This window comes from Meriones unguiculatus, chromosome 1 (assembly GCF_030254825.1).
Source record: "Meriones unguiculatus strain TT.TT164.6M chromosome 1, Bangor_MerUng_6.1, whole genome shotgun sequence".
NCBI lineage: Eukaryota > Metazoa > Chordata > Mammalia > Rodentia > Muridae > Meriones > Meriones unguiculatus.
In genome coordinates, this window is record NC_083349.1 from 141,378,587 (window position 1) to 141,394,010 (window position 15,424).

Here is a 15,424-nt window from a genome sequence, read left to right on the forward strand (position 1 = left end):
CTGGAGGGGACAGGTGTTCCACGGGGAGAGCAACAGAACCAAAAAATCTGGGCACAGGGGTCTTTTCTGAGACTGATACTCCAACCAAGGACCATGCATGGAAATAAGCTAGAACCCTGCACAGATGTAGGCCATGGCAGCTCAGTCTCCAAGTGATTACCCTAGTAATGGGAACAGGGACTGTGTCTGACATGAACTAAGTGGCTGGCTCTTTGATCACCTCCCCCTAATGGGAGAGCAGTCTTACTAGGCCCCAGAGGAAGACAATGCAGCCAGTCCTGATGAGACCTGATAAGTTAAGGTCAGAAGGAAGGGGAGGAAGAACCCCCCATCAGTGGACTTGGGGAGGGGCATGGGAGGAGGTGAGAGAGGGAGGATGGGTTTGGGAGGGGATGAGGGAGGGGATTACAGCTAGGATACAAAGTGAATAAATTGTAATTAATAAAAAAGAAATTAATTAATATATGTAAATGTTTACAAACAATGAAGTAAAATGTATACAACACAATAGAAAAACTATAAACTACATACTATGATATGAATTTTCCCATGAGTGAAATTAAATGTTCAATAACTAAAAAGGAATGTTTTCTTGAAAACTAAGAACTCTATTTTAGAAAAGGACTTTAGCAATGACCACTGTTACAATTGAGAGCAAACATACACACATACACACCCATTACACTCGCTCCCCCCCACACATGCACCCACACAGCACACCCAACACACTCGCTCACACACACAACACACATGCACAACATATACCACACACACACACCACACACTCACTCATGCACAAACATGCACACACACAACACACAGGGCTTTGGAAAGGAACTTGGCATTTTCTAATGACATTTAAGAAAACTGAAAGATTGATTCTAAATGTGTGTAAACACAGTGGCGATGACCTGGTAGTGTTTTTCTTATCATATTCCTGATTGAGTCCTATAATGTTGAAAGTAAATTAGACATAATTCAAGAGCAAAGGCCACTGATGAAAATGATATTAATAAGACATAATCAAAACTGCACATGTGATTTGATTAAAGGTCACCTATAATTGTTTGAGTTTTGCCATTGGTAAGAAAGGAGCTATTCACCAAATACTTTAATTAAATTATTAACAAATTCATTCTCATTTGCTTAAAGACCATCAATACTATGACAAACAATAAAGTTAATTCTTAATGACGTACTTTGAGCAAGACAAACAGAATTTTCATTGCACCATGCAACTTGTTCTTTTGCATTCAATTGTTATTGCCAAAGGCCCTTTTGATTAATATTTCTGTTTTATAAAAAAGACTTGCCAATCTATGATAATTCAGCAACAACAACAACAGCTTTGTAAGTATTAAAAGCTGTTCCCAAATCAAAGTAGGAACTTGAACAATAAACAACAAAAAATAAAACTGTGGATGCTTTAATTGAAGAGCCATGTTTATACATCCGTAGTGCTGAGTCTATAAATTCTTTACAACTTATACAGAACCTGTCCAAACAATATTTATCTGTACAATTAGCAGCAGGCTGCTTAGAATTCCTAATGCTATCAAAAAGATTAGGTTTCTGTCAAATTTCTAAGATGCTAAAGTCTAAACATCCTTGCATAAATTATAAGCCTATGCATTCACACATAGAGATTCTCAAAAAAAAACATGTATTTTAATTCATTTTAGGCATATTTTAGGTGACTTTTTGCTTTTTATCTAAATATATCTTCATCTTTGAAATTTCGATAGCAGTTTCTGCTTTGCCACTTCTAGCTGCATTTAATTTGTTCCAATTATATAGTACGTATGTGGCAAACAGGTGTCAATCCACATAACACTCATCTTCCCTGCACTTGACATCTTTATTTGCAAATGGCCACTGCTCACATTCTTCATTTTAATCTATTTTCAGGGAAGAATAATTTTCACTGACCTGAAATTTGATCAGTGAAGCTGTAGCTACAGTTCTGATACATTTTTTTTCTATTCATAAGGCAGAAAAGTTAATTTGTGATCATATGGTGCTTAGAAAAAATTCTTCAAGGTAGACACTTGAAGCAGTGTAGATGCAAGTGACTAAACCCGCTTGGTTGTGGTGTCCAGAGAAATATTCCCTCCTCAAGGAAGTAAACCGTAACAGTAGGTTTTCAGTCTTTTTAAAACATATATTTGTGTGTGAGCGTGTGTATGTGTAGTATACCTGCACCCACAGAGGGGAAAAGGGTGTCAAATCCCTTGTGCCTGAGCTGCAAGATTTGTGGCTCAGCTGGATGCTAGGATGCAAACCCAGATCCTCTGATAAAGCCATGTTCACCATTAACTCCTGAGCTATGCATCTGTCCCGGTATTTTTTTTCACATTGTTAGATAACTCTGGTCTGTAACTTACTCTAGAAATACCTTCCTTTCTTATCATGCCACAATTCTTCTCAAGGGTTTTCTGGACCGTTAGTTTTCTGTGTGGTGCTTTAGCTGACTACTGAATCTCAGAGTTTCCTAACTTAATTTTCTTTTTCTTTTTTGTATTTTTTTTACAATTTATTCACTTTATATTCCACTGAAGGCCCCTCCTTCATCTCCTCCCTGCTCCACCCTCCCAGTGTATTCCTCGCCGCCCCCCATCCCTGTTGCCCAGTGCAATGAAAGCAGTTTTTTCTCCTCCCTTATTATCTGACCCTAGTCTATCAGGTCTCATCAGGATTTCCTGGATCAGCTTCTTCCTTGGACTGGCAAAGTCACCCTGCCTGGGGGAAGCAATCAAAGAGCAGGCTATCCAGTTCATGACAGAGAGAGCCCCTACTCCCCTTACTATGGAACCCACATGGAGACTGAGCTTCCCATCAGCTCCATCTGAGCAGGAGGTCTAGGTCCTTTCAGTGTGTGGTTCTTGGTTGGTGCAGGCTGCCCTGGGCCCAGAATATTTTTGGCTTTGTAGGTCTCCTTGTGGAGCCCCTGTCCTCTCCAGGTCTATTAACACTCCCTTTCCATTCTTCCATAACACTCCCTGCACTCTGTCCAAAGTTTGGCTATGAGTCTCTGCATCTGCTTTGATACCCTGCTGGGTAGAGTCTTTCAGAAGACATTCATGGTAGACTCCTGTCCTGTTCCCTGTTTTCAACCACTTCTGGTGTCTATATTATTTGCTTTCTCAGTGAGAATTAAGCATTTTCCCTGGTCCTTCTTGTTGTTTAGCTTCCTTAGGTCTATCGATTTTTAGTATGTTTATCCTATATTATATGGCTAATATCTGCTTACAAGTGAGTATATACCATGAGTGTATTTCTGCTTCTGGGTTATCTCATTTAGGATGAAATTAGCAGGCAAATTTCATGATTTCCTTGTTTTTAATAGCTAAACAATATTCCATTGTGTAAATGTACCTGATAGGCTAGGATCACATGGAAGGAGAAGAGCACTGACCCTCTTAGTGGACTTAGGGAGGAGCAGGGAGGAGATGAGGGAGGGTGGGCAGGATTTGGAGGGCATGAGGGAGAGGGCTACAGTGGGGATACAAAGTGAATAAACTGTAATTTATAAAAATACAAATAAATTTTTTGAAAGTGAAAAAAAAGAAAGAAAGGGGAACATCATACTAGGAAAACCAAAAATTAAAGAGAAGGATTATAAGGCAGAAACTAAAGAGGTAGGATTCTTGTAGGTGGTGGGACCTGGCAACATAAATTGATGGTCACTGCCATGTCAGCTCTGACCTTCAGAACTGTTACTCTCTGCTACTTCATCCCCCATTATTTATATTTTCATATAAACTTCACAGACTTAAAATAGAAACAAATGAAGCCATCCAGGAAATGATGGTAATGATTTCCTGAGAACATGAGAAATAAAAACGAGTTTGAGAGTTGTTTCTCCCACAGAGCACAAATTTAGAAGTGTTTGAACTTGACCTGTTTATTGGCACCAGTTTTGCAGCTATTTTAGGCTATAAATTACATATTACAAAATCCCAGATATATTTGGTCTTTACTGTTTCTCCAACCAAAGACCATGTATGGATATAACCTAGAACCTTTGCTCAGACGAAGCTCGTGGTAGCTCAATAACCAATTGGTTTTCCTTAGTAAGGGGAACAGGGACTATCTGTGACAGGAACTCAATGGCAGGCTCTTTGACACCCCACCCCCCAAGGGAGGAGCAGTCCTGCTAGGCCACAGAGGAGGACTTTGTAGCCAGTCCTGAAGATACCTGATAAAACAGGGCCAGACGAAAAAGGAGGAGGTCCTCCCCAATCCATGGACTTGGAAAGGGGCAGGGAGAAGCTGAGGGAGGGAGGGTGGGATTCCGAGGGAATAAGGGAGCGGGATACAGCTGGGATACAGAGTTGATAAAATGTAACTAATAATATTAAAAAATAAAAAATGTTCTCTTAAAGACAAAAAAAAAAAAAAAAACAAAATCCCATTATAATTTTAGCTTACTAGGACACAGTTAATATTATTAAGTTGGCTAGTTAAAATGTTTCCTTTTTATTTTCTGTAGTTGAACAAAAATAAAGGAAAATAATGCTTCTTATTCAAAATAATAGAACTATAAATAATGTAGTAAGATAGAGTATAGGTATTGAGGGGAGAATATATGCATACTAATCTACAATAATTCATTAGGAAACCATTTCTTATTTGCATTGGATGAAATATTACAAGACTTAAATTTGAAGGACAAGTCTTTCCTAATTTTATAGTTATTCACTTGTATGTTGTTTTTTCATTGTTAGCCATATTCTAGCCGTGGTGAAAATAAACACCTATTGTACAAATATAATGAAAAGGGGAAAGAAATCTTGCTTTTCTGTAAAGTTACCTTCGTTTTTAAGAAAACAGAGGTACTGTGGCCTTTCCCTGATCTTCGATTCAGTTTCATGAAGAAGGGTTGTGAACATGTACAGGTATGATTTCCCACAATATATTCTTTTAGATTGTCAAAGCCTGTGCACTATGTTGATTAGACCAAGACATTTTCTACATAGAACAGTGTGCCATTGATTTTCACCTTAGAATATCCTCAACTGCCAGGAACTTTACAAATGACCTTTCGTGCTGGAATTCATTTGCCATTTTGTGGCAGCTTCCTATTTTCTTACCTCATGAAGGTCATATGTCCAATATCAATTTCTAAGAGAATAAGTGATTCATTTAAATAATTATAACACCATCTAGGTTAACTGAAGCCTGTTATGCAAAGTTAAGTATCTCCAGAAAGATTACAAGAACCTTGACAGCACTCACCTTTTCTTCCCAAACATTGGAGTTATGTGAAAATGATGTGGAAAACTTAATTCTTAGTAAATTTTGCATGCATTTATGAATGTAGTATAGAATTATTTTAGCAAAAGAAAATTAATAATTACATCGGATTATTTTGCTTATTTTATTCAGAGAAATCACATGAAGTATGTAAACCAGGCTGGATACTCTGGTTGCATTATGCTAAACAGAAATTAACTAATTTGGGAAACACTGTCTTTATTAACTACCACTCTACAAACAGGCTCAAGAACAGAATCTGTGATTTAAAACTCAAGAAAACATTTCATTTATTTAGCAAATCTCTTTCATTGAAAGCACTAATATAAATTTTACCTGGTATTAAAAATAATGATCAGTGTCCTAGTGTACCACAATCTCAGTCTATTGCCTGGTACTGGGTATCATTTGTCTATCTTGGATTTTTGGTTTATTTTTTATTTTCTAGTGTTCTAAGGGTAGGTATTATAAGTATGAAAGGAAGACAGATAAAAAGAAATGAAAAGATAAATGGAAGAAAACAAGAGGGATGGAAAAAGAGACAAAGGAGAGAGGATACAGGGGAAAATGGAAGGAGTGAGAGGAAGGAAATCTCTGTATTATTTTTCTCATGGAAAATCTAATTTTACTATTGGTTAAGTCTGAATCTTCTGGGATGATTTTAAATATTCAGATAGATTACAGAAGGGACTCTATTAAGAAATCTACATAATTATCACTTTATGGCAAATTAGCAAATCTCAGCAGTTGAACAGATTTCCTCAACCTGAAGAGAACTGAATTCTTTTCCCTCTGATCACACATGCTCATTCTGATTATTCTTTAGGCATTTCTGGAAATTATTTCAGCTGCATATGGAGTGTTTAGTTAGGTAATGAGCACCAGGAACCAGCTCTGCTGGTATTCCCACCCAGCAAATGTAGCCTGGACTTCCCAAAGTTCCTTAACCTAGATGATTTTAAATGTCCTTCAATTCATTGCTACCATCCCTTCTTTCCCAGAGGTTTCATTAACAGTAAGTGGAAGCTGAACTGTATCAAGACTCTACTGGGAACAGTTTCCTCAACTGCAACTTAATATCTCTGCTGTTCTGTAGTCATGTACTACTCTTTCAAAATCTTTATGAAAAAAAAAAAAAAAAAGGAGTGTTTTCTAGTAACAGACCTGTACTACCTCACCTGAACTGCTATGGTTTGATGTGTTCTGGTTTCATCTGTTTTCAGCCCAGGTTCATCCACCTTGCCAATGTTCCCTGTGAATCTGTGGCTGAGTCATGTGGCAGGGTTGGTATGGGCCAGAAGAAGCTGTGAGTGTCTTCATTACAGCTTCTTTCCACGAGCCTCTCCTTTCCCAGGTTTGCTATTAAGTGCCTTGTTTCAGAGTGAACAATTTTCTATACCTAGTCTTTCCTCTTTCTTAACTTTTGTAAGTTATCTAGTTGACATTTTTGGAAGTAACTGATAAGTGACTTAATTTTTAAAGTACCTTACTTTTTAAATTGTTTCTCTGATGATCAGTAATCATTTATAGTAGTTGATTTTGTCACCTGGAGCTTTATTGTTTAATGGTTTCAGTTTAGCAACCAATTCAAGACAATAGTTATGTTGAGGGGAACGTTTAGAAATGCATACAGTATGTGTCAGAAGGAGTTACTCCTAATGCACTTTGTGTCATTGATTTTTTTTTTCACCTTTACAGCCTTTCACCAACATGAAATAAGGTATCCATATTTTTGGGCTCTTTGCATGTTAAATTTACATTTGTAATTGGTTAGAAGTCAGGACCTCTGATCAGTGGCAAACATCTATAGTCTTAGTCTGTATCTTATGACTTCAAGGGGAAAATGTTCCTACTTTACTCACCTTTAATCTCCACTTTCAGGTAAAATAAAAATTGTTTGGTAGCTTGAGGATGGAGAACTACACAGACAGACTGTGTCTTCTTTAGACCTGGGACTATAGCCAGGTAGTTCAATGATACAAGCCTAAATATAGAGCATGGCTGTGTATTAATTAACTGCTTAGATTAGGTGTATTAACTGTTAAATGTTATTCAAAATAATAAAAATGTTGTTGAAAAGCTTAGTATTGGTTTAGAGTAGGTAGGTCTAAAATAGGTAGGTCTCAAACATTTGAGAACATTCAGGATACACTTGATGAAGTGTGATTAGGGTCATGAGGTAGAGAGAGCTTGCCTAACTACTAATTTAATGATTATGGAATTTTAAATGATAAGGTGTTAAGACATGTCCAGATATTTTAAATCATAGAAGTTATATGAAAGCCCAAAAAACAATGTAGTATTAAAGAATTTTATGTTGTTGGTAAATTAGTAAACTAGAAAAAATCATCTTGAGTGAGGTAACACAGACACATAAAACAATACTGCATGATTTTCTTTATTTGTAGTTGTTATAATTTGACTTTTTTATATGCATGTTATAATCTGAATAACTGGAGTGGTTAGGTACCTAATAAAGAACCAGCAGGAAGGAAAGAACACCCAAGGAAGGGCAAACAGAATATGCTGTTGTAAAGAGATAAAGAGGAAGAACAGGGAAATTCAATAGGGAATGGAATACGAGAAACGGGTAAACAAGAGAATATGGAAAAACAGAACTAACACTAAAATACATTTTTATTTTTTAATTGAAAATTTTATATTAATTACAGTTTATTCACTTTGTATCCCAGCTGTAGCTCCATCTCTCATTCCCTCCCAATCCTACCCTCCTTCCCTCATCTCCTCCCATGTCCCTCTCCAAGTCTACTGATAGGGGAGGTCCTCCTCCCCTTCTATCTGACCCTAGCTTATCTGGTCTCATCAGAACTGGCTATATTGTCTTCCTCTGTGGCCTGGCAAGGCTGCTCCCCACTCTGTGTGGTGGAGTGGTCAAAGGGTCAGCCATTGAGTTCATGTCAGAGACAGTCCCTATTCCCCTTACTAGGAAACCTACTTAGAGACTGAGCTGCCATGGGCTACATCTGAGCAGGGGTTTTAGGCTTTCTCCATGAATAGTCCTTGTTGGAGCATCAGTCTCAGAAAAGACCTCTGTGCCCAGAGTTGGTTCTGTTGCTCTTCTTGTGAAACTCCTGCCCTCTCCAGGTCAGCAAGACAAATGGGATGGACTTTGGGAGAAGGAGAAAACAGGAAACAGGACAGGAGCCTACCACAGAGGGCCTCTGAAAGACTCTACCCAGCAGAGTATCAAAGCAGATGCTGAGACTCATTTTTAAAACTATATAGAAACTTGCTACTATGAAGCTTCCTGAAATATATGCATCTATGAAAGAAATCTAACTGAAGTCATCAAATAATGGGGGAGAGAATGCCCCAACTTCTACTACTAAATAAAACTTCTAGTACCAAGAATAAAATACATCTTGTTAAGTTCTTGATTAAAAGGGTCAAATGAAATCTTCCCAAACACTACAGGCTAACTTCAAGGCTATTACTTACTCTGTACAACCTGATGGTAATACACTATTGCTGAAGTCAATATTTGCTTATCTCATCAAACATTGTGATGTGGAGATGGTGCCTAAAAAGCAGCTCCTAAAAAGCAGTGCTTAAAAAGTACCTTCCTGTCAGTGTTCACCACTCTGGAAGGTGCTCCACATGCTACTGGAGAGGAAAATAATCATCAACAAGAGCCCTGCTAGGAACTCTGTGGACCTACAACAGTTATCTGCCTGCAAAATATTCTGGTACAATAGTGGCACAAATATTATGGGAGTAATCCACCACGTTTTCTTTTGTGGGGAAAATATGTTTTGGTGACATGTTTTAAGGAATATACCTTAATCTATAACAGTATTGACAAAAGTTATATTATGGGTTTTATGCTAAGCATATCACATACATCATTTTGTTATTATTAACTTTTAAATTGTTCTTTGAGAGTTTTGAGTTTTGTATATCATAATCATTTTCAATGCTAGGAAATTAATAATGAATTTGAAATTATAATTTTTATATGACCTTAGACAAGTTTACTAAAAGTAATATTTGCTTCAGATAACAAAGCCATTTGTGCTCAACCCATATAGCATAAAAACTTTAGGAAATTATATGAGCATTAAAATAATTCACATTATTTTGCTTATTCTATTTCTCATCTCATTTTCCCTTTATACACAAATAAATTTGATATATTTTTACTTGAAAAAAAATGGATTCAAGGTCCCGCTCCATGAGTCACAAATTGGTTGTTTTTATCGAAGTCCTCCCTATCAAGGTTCAGAGTTCTATGTGGAAGAGGAGGTGAAAAGATGATAAGAGCCAAAGGTGATAGATAACTAAAAAACAAACAAACAAAAAAACCAAACCCGAGATACCTGAAAAACAAACAAACAAGCCAGTCTTCCAGATGCAACAGGCCTGAGGCAAATATGGACTCACAGAGACTGTAGCAACACCCCCCCCCACACACACACACACTCAGGTTCAAGCTACTTAGAGTCCAGCACTTGAAAGAAGAAGATTCCACCCCTCACCAAGAATTATCTGTAATTTAATACCTTTCAGCAAAGGAAAAATTATTTTGCTGCGGTGGAGTATCGTTGGGCATGGTAACCATACCCTAAGGCGGGTCCTATACCCAGAAACAGTCGGTCAAAATAGACCTAACTTCCAGTTTTCTGTGTTTTTGTTTCATTTCGTTTTGGCATTCTTCTTTTTTTAATCTTTTTGGTCTTGCATTTATTTCTTTTGATTTTCATTTTTGTGGATTTTACTTGTCCCTTTTATTTGATTTTCTTTTAAAAATAAACAGAGAAAGAACAGAAAGTTGGGTGGAGAGAGAAATGAGAGTGATCTTTGAAGAGTTGAATCAGAGGATAAAATGTGATAAAAAATATATTATATAAAATTTTAATTAAATAAAATAAAATAGTGTTAATGATCTTTGAAATAATGAAATCATTATTACAATTAATTTTTTTACCTACAAAACTCCACAAATCTTATAATAGAAAACAAAATTTTATATACTGTCCATATTCCCCACACCATTATATCAATACCTGTTTCAGTTTCTCTTCTAATCCATCCTCACAGGCAGTACCATAAACTTATAATTCCCTAAATATTCCAGGAAATATCTGACTGAGATGTTTCTGCATGGCATAGGCAATAGTCAATAGAATGGAGTCAACACAGAGAAAGCACCATCTTCTTAAAACAAAAATATATAAAGCACTCAAGAAGGGCTGAAAAACTAACCAGACAATTCTCACAGACAAGCAAATGTTTAAATATTTTGTGGAGATAAAAAGCACAGTTTCGGTAATTATCAATTAAGTGCACATAAGAGCAACAATGAGAGATGATTTCATTTTAGTTATAGCTGATGCTATCAAATGCTGGCAGATTTCCTATACACTGTTGGTGAAAATGTAACAATTATAACTATTATTTCAAAAGTGTGGGGACTCTTCAAAGTGCTAAAAGCAAAATCATCCTACAATCTAACAGTTTCACTATTGTGTGTATCTCCAGAAGAGATAAAAGTGCCTTACCAGGCCACAGAGAAGGACAATGCAGTCAGTGCTAATGATACCTCATAGCCTAGAGTCAGATGGAAGGGGAGAAGGATGTCCCCTTTCAGCAGACTGGGGGAGGGACATGAGAAAAGAAGAAGGGAGGGCAGGATTGGGAGGGGGCAGGGATGAGGAAGGGGGCTACAGTTGGGATACAAAGTGAAGAAATTGTAATAAATTAAAAAATTGCCACAAAAATATACTAGTATTTCCATGTTTATTGCAACACTATTCAAAATAACAAGAAAATGAAATCTACCTAGACTTTTTTTTTTCAGAATAAAAAATGTGGTATAGTAACACAATTTAATTTTATCCAGCCATAATGCTGCAACATTGATAGAAATGGATGTCATCAAATTATCTAAAACAAGCCAGCTATGAAAAGATAAATAGATACCCACACATACTCATTCCTCCTTGGAAACCAGTATTTCAAACTAATAGAAGAAATGAAAAGAATTCTAGGTACTAGATGTGGAGATGATCAGGGATGGTGACAAAAAGCTCAATGAAAGGCACCAGCTTTGTGAATCATGACCTCAGTTCAGTTCTTCCTTGGCCCAGTAGGATAACAATAGATTAAAGCAGTTGAATGTATTTCAAAATGATCCAGGGCTCAACATATAAAAATGAATAATGTTGGAAGAAATGAAAATGCTAATTACTATGATTTGACTCTTTCACATGTAATGCATGCCTTGAATCACTGCAGTGTACCTCATAAAACTGTACAAATATTATATCCTAATAAAAAAATAAAATACTCTTGCTTTAGAAAATCTGTACTGGTTCCCAATGCCTGGATGGTTTTCAAAGAACCACTCTCCTCTTAATTCCTACCGTTTGTAACACCAAGCTCATATTCTTTTTTTTTTTTTTTTCAATGCAGTCTATTCAGGAACCTTGAACAATCCTCGGACCCTGGGGAAAGCCAGCCCACAGCTTAAATAGCCTCTGGGTAGCCAACCCAGGCGTGCCACGGGGGCAATGCAGATAGGTCCACATACATGGAAGCAAGCCAGATCCTCAGCCTTAGCCAAATGTGGAATTGTTCGTGACAGAGAGCACTCACCATCGGGAAGGTGGAAGGCGGAAACCAGTTCCATCTTTAAGGCACAGCATTCCGCAGCTCTCTACAGTTCCCCCTTTTTGTTTTAGACGCATCAGGCAAGAGTAGAGGTCTGATCTCTGATATTAGAAATAAATTGGGACTTTGTACCGATGTTCATTTAGGTGTCATCCACCCAAAGAGCATCAGACCCGTCTGATACCTTTTTCTCAGAGGCGGGACCTGGGGCATCAACCCGCATGCAACCAGACATGCTCTTCTCTGGGTCCAAAGCGGCTGACCCTGAGAGCAGTGCTTAGCCTCGCATCCTGAGCGTAACATTTTAGCTTTTTATGGTATCCAACCATGCTTGGGGAGAATGTCCTGCTTCAATGGCTGTAAAGGCCTGAATGATCATGGCTGCATCACACTGTTGTGAGACTCTAATCTTGCATATATACCACAGGCAAACCAAGGAGACCAACACCAGAAGGCCTGCTAACGCTCCCATGCCCGCCCATTCCTTCAGATGATTCATGGCTGCAGCAATCCATGATGATAACCCTGTGGCTAGTCCTGCGTCCACTCTGGTAGAATTTACTGTGACAATGGCCACTCTCAGCTGCTCCATCATAGTATCGAATTTTCCAGTCCAATTACCTAAAATATAGCTCGACAATTGTTTAGACAGATTTGCAGCACAGGAAAAATTCTCATTACATCCTTACATAATTCTTCATCTTTGCTCTGTAACTATTTTTTTCACTTTTACTCTTTCTTAATGTAAATTTTTCTACTCATTTTTTTTTTCATTCTATATCCTGCCACTAGGGTAAGATTATTTTGTTCTAATTTTTTTTCTGATCACTTCGTCATCTCTCTTGCCTGTAGCCATGACCAATGCTGGCATAAGAAATTTTTGATGAATATTTATTAAATGGACTAATGATAATATTTGTAGCACATTTACTGTAAGGGTAATTGTCTTAAGGGTTTTATTGATATGAAGAGACACCATTACCGCAATAACTCATAAGGAAATATATAATTGTTGCTAGTTTACAATTGAGATGTTTAGTCCATTAGCCTCATGGCAGGAAACAGGGAAGCGTGCAGGCAGAGCTGGTGTTAGAGAAGAATGATGCATCTTGATATGCAGACAACAGAAGACAATGTGCCACACTGGACATAACTTGAACATATATGACCTCAAAGCTCACTGTCAGAGTGACATGTTTTCCAACAAGGCCACAGCTTCCAATATAATGTAATATAATACATCATAATATGATATGATATGGTATGGTATGGTGTGATATGATATAACATAACATAACATAACATAACAATAAACATATTCTTAGAAATGTATCTAGACTGCTCCCTGGTCTATTATGTGAATAATTTGATGATCACTTTACAAAATTTATCACTTTGCAATTTTTATTTTTTTTTATTTTTTTTTTTTACAGCATGGGTGGTTCAGTGGTAGAATTCTCACTTTGCAATTTTTAAATGGTAAGGATACAAGTTATAGTTTTGAACACTGATTTGTTCAATCTTTTCTCTTTTTTCTCTTTATTCTATCAAAGAAGAAAATATAACCTGGAAATGGTGAAACACACCTGTCATTTCAGCACTCAAATGATAGAATCAGGTAGCTCACTGAAAACTTAAGACCAGTATTGTCTACAAATTAAATTCCTGAAAAATCAGAACCATTTAGTGATATTATTACTGGAAACAACAACAACAACAAACATTTAACTCATTTTAAAGTCCTTAATTATGTGGAAATATATTAATTATAATTTATCATTCATATATAGTAATGGTATGTGTATGTCTGTGTAAGCTGAATTTATGTATGTATGTTGTGAAACTTAATTGTATAATGTAAAATTCTATCACCAATATAGTGTGCAGATATGGCATATTCACATAGGAAATGCTGGTTATTAACAAAAAATTATAATGATGTACTTTTAAAAATAATAGTGTAACTACCTTATACTTTTGCTAATTTCAAATGAGAATCAACAGCAAAATGTTTTACCAATAAAATAAGAAAATAATCAATTAAATAATTTCATCATGAAAATGAAAAAAAATTATCATTCAAGTATTTTATTACATATTTTACCAAATGATTATAATTGCCAAGTTGTTACATCTTTTTGTTGAGACTTTCATTTATTTATTTTTGCAGGTCTGGGGAATGAAACCCAGGGTTATCCCAATGCTAGACAAATACTCTACCATTGAGCTATATCCTCAGCCCTGGGTGTTTTGAAATAGGTTCTCTGTGAAGCCCAAGTTAGTCTAGTAAACTTTCTGCATCAATTTCCTCATTGACAGGATTATATACGAGTACAGTCACACCCTGTTAAAAAATCCTTTCAGATTTAAAGTTATTTTTAGCTTTAAGGATCCAGTAAGCTCAGTGCTGGAGAGACAGTTCAGTGGTTAAGAGCACTGGCTATTCTTATGTTAGACCCGTTTTCAATTCTCAGCATCCACTTGGAGGTTCACAACTATCTGTCACTGCGGCTCTAGGGGATCGGACACCCTGTCTGGCTTTTGTAGGCACTGCATGTCCATGGTATACAGACATACTTGCAGGCCAAATATTCATACACATGAAAATGAAAATCACTCAGCTTACTTATGTTGCAGATTTTTTTTTTGCTCATAATTTTGTAGTTGTGTTTTCCATCATTGTACTTTCATTTCCTGATACTCTTCTTTTTTTATCATTTAGAAATTTTGTTTATGCGTTTACTGGCTTGGTGTGTTTATTTTATTTTATTTTTTCTTGGAATTATGTTTATTGTTTTATTTTATTTTTAAAAATATTAGTCACAGTTTATTATCTTTATATCACAGCTGTAGCCCTCTCCGTCATTCCCTCAATCCCACCTTCCCTCCCTCATCTCCTCCCTGCCCCTTTCCAAGTCCACTGATAGGGGAGGTCATCCTCCCCTTTCATCTCACCCTAGCCTATCAGGTCTCTTCAGGACTGGCTGTAATGTCCACCTCTGTAGCCTATTAATGAACTCCTTTTGTGGTGTTTGTGTTTGCTGTTAGTTTTCATTTATGCAATCTGATAATCTTTGTATTTAGGTGAATTCATTATTTTAAATATTTTAGTCATTTGCTTATTGATACACTGTGATATATATTTTACACTTCAATTTCTTGTCCCTTGGAGTTCTCCTAAATGGTAGACTACAACTTAGAATTTTAAACTTCATTAATCCTTTCTTCTTTTGCTTTTTTTGTCATGATATTTTATCACAGCAACTAAAGAAAACCACAAGAAGAGGTATGAAGTGATAGCTATATTAAGACAATTATTGTGTCAATGTTATAGAATATTTAAAAAAATGAAAGAGAAAGCTGTTTAATAATTTATAAATCTGTGTTCTATTTTTCTCCATTTATTATCTTTAATTACTTTTTCTCCTGTCTTGTACCTATTAATATATTACCTTTATCTAGTTATTTCTATTAGTTAATTTTCCTTAGTAGTTGGAGGTTATGTATATTACTTATATTTTCTTTTAATGATTATTTT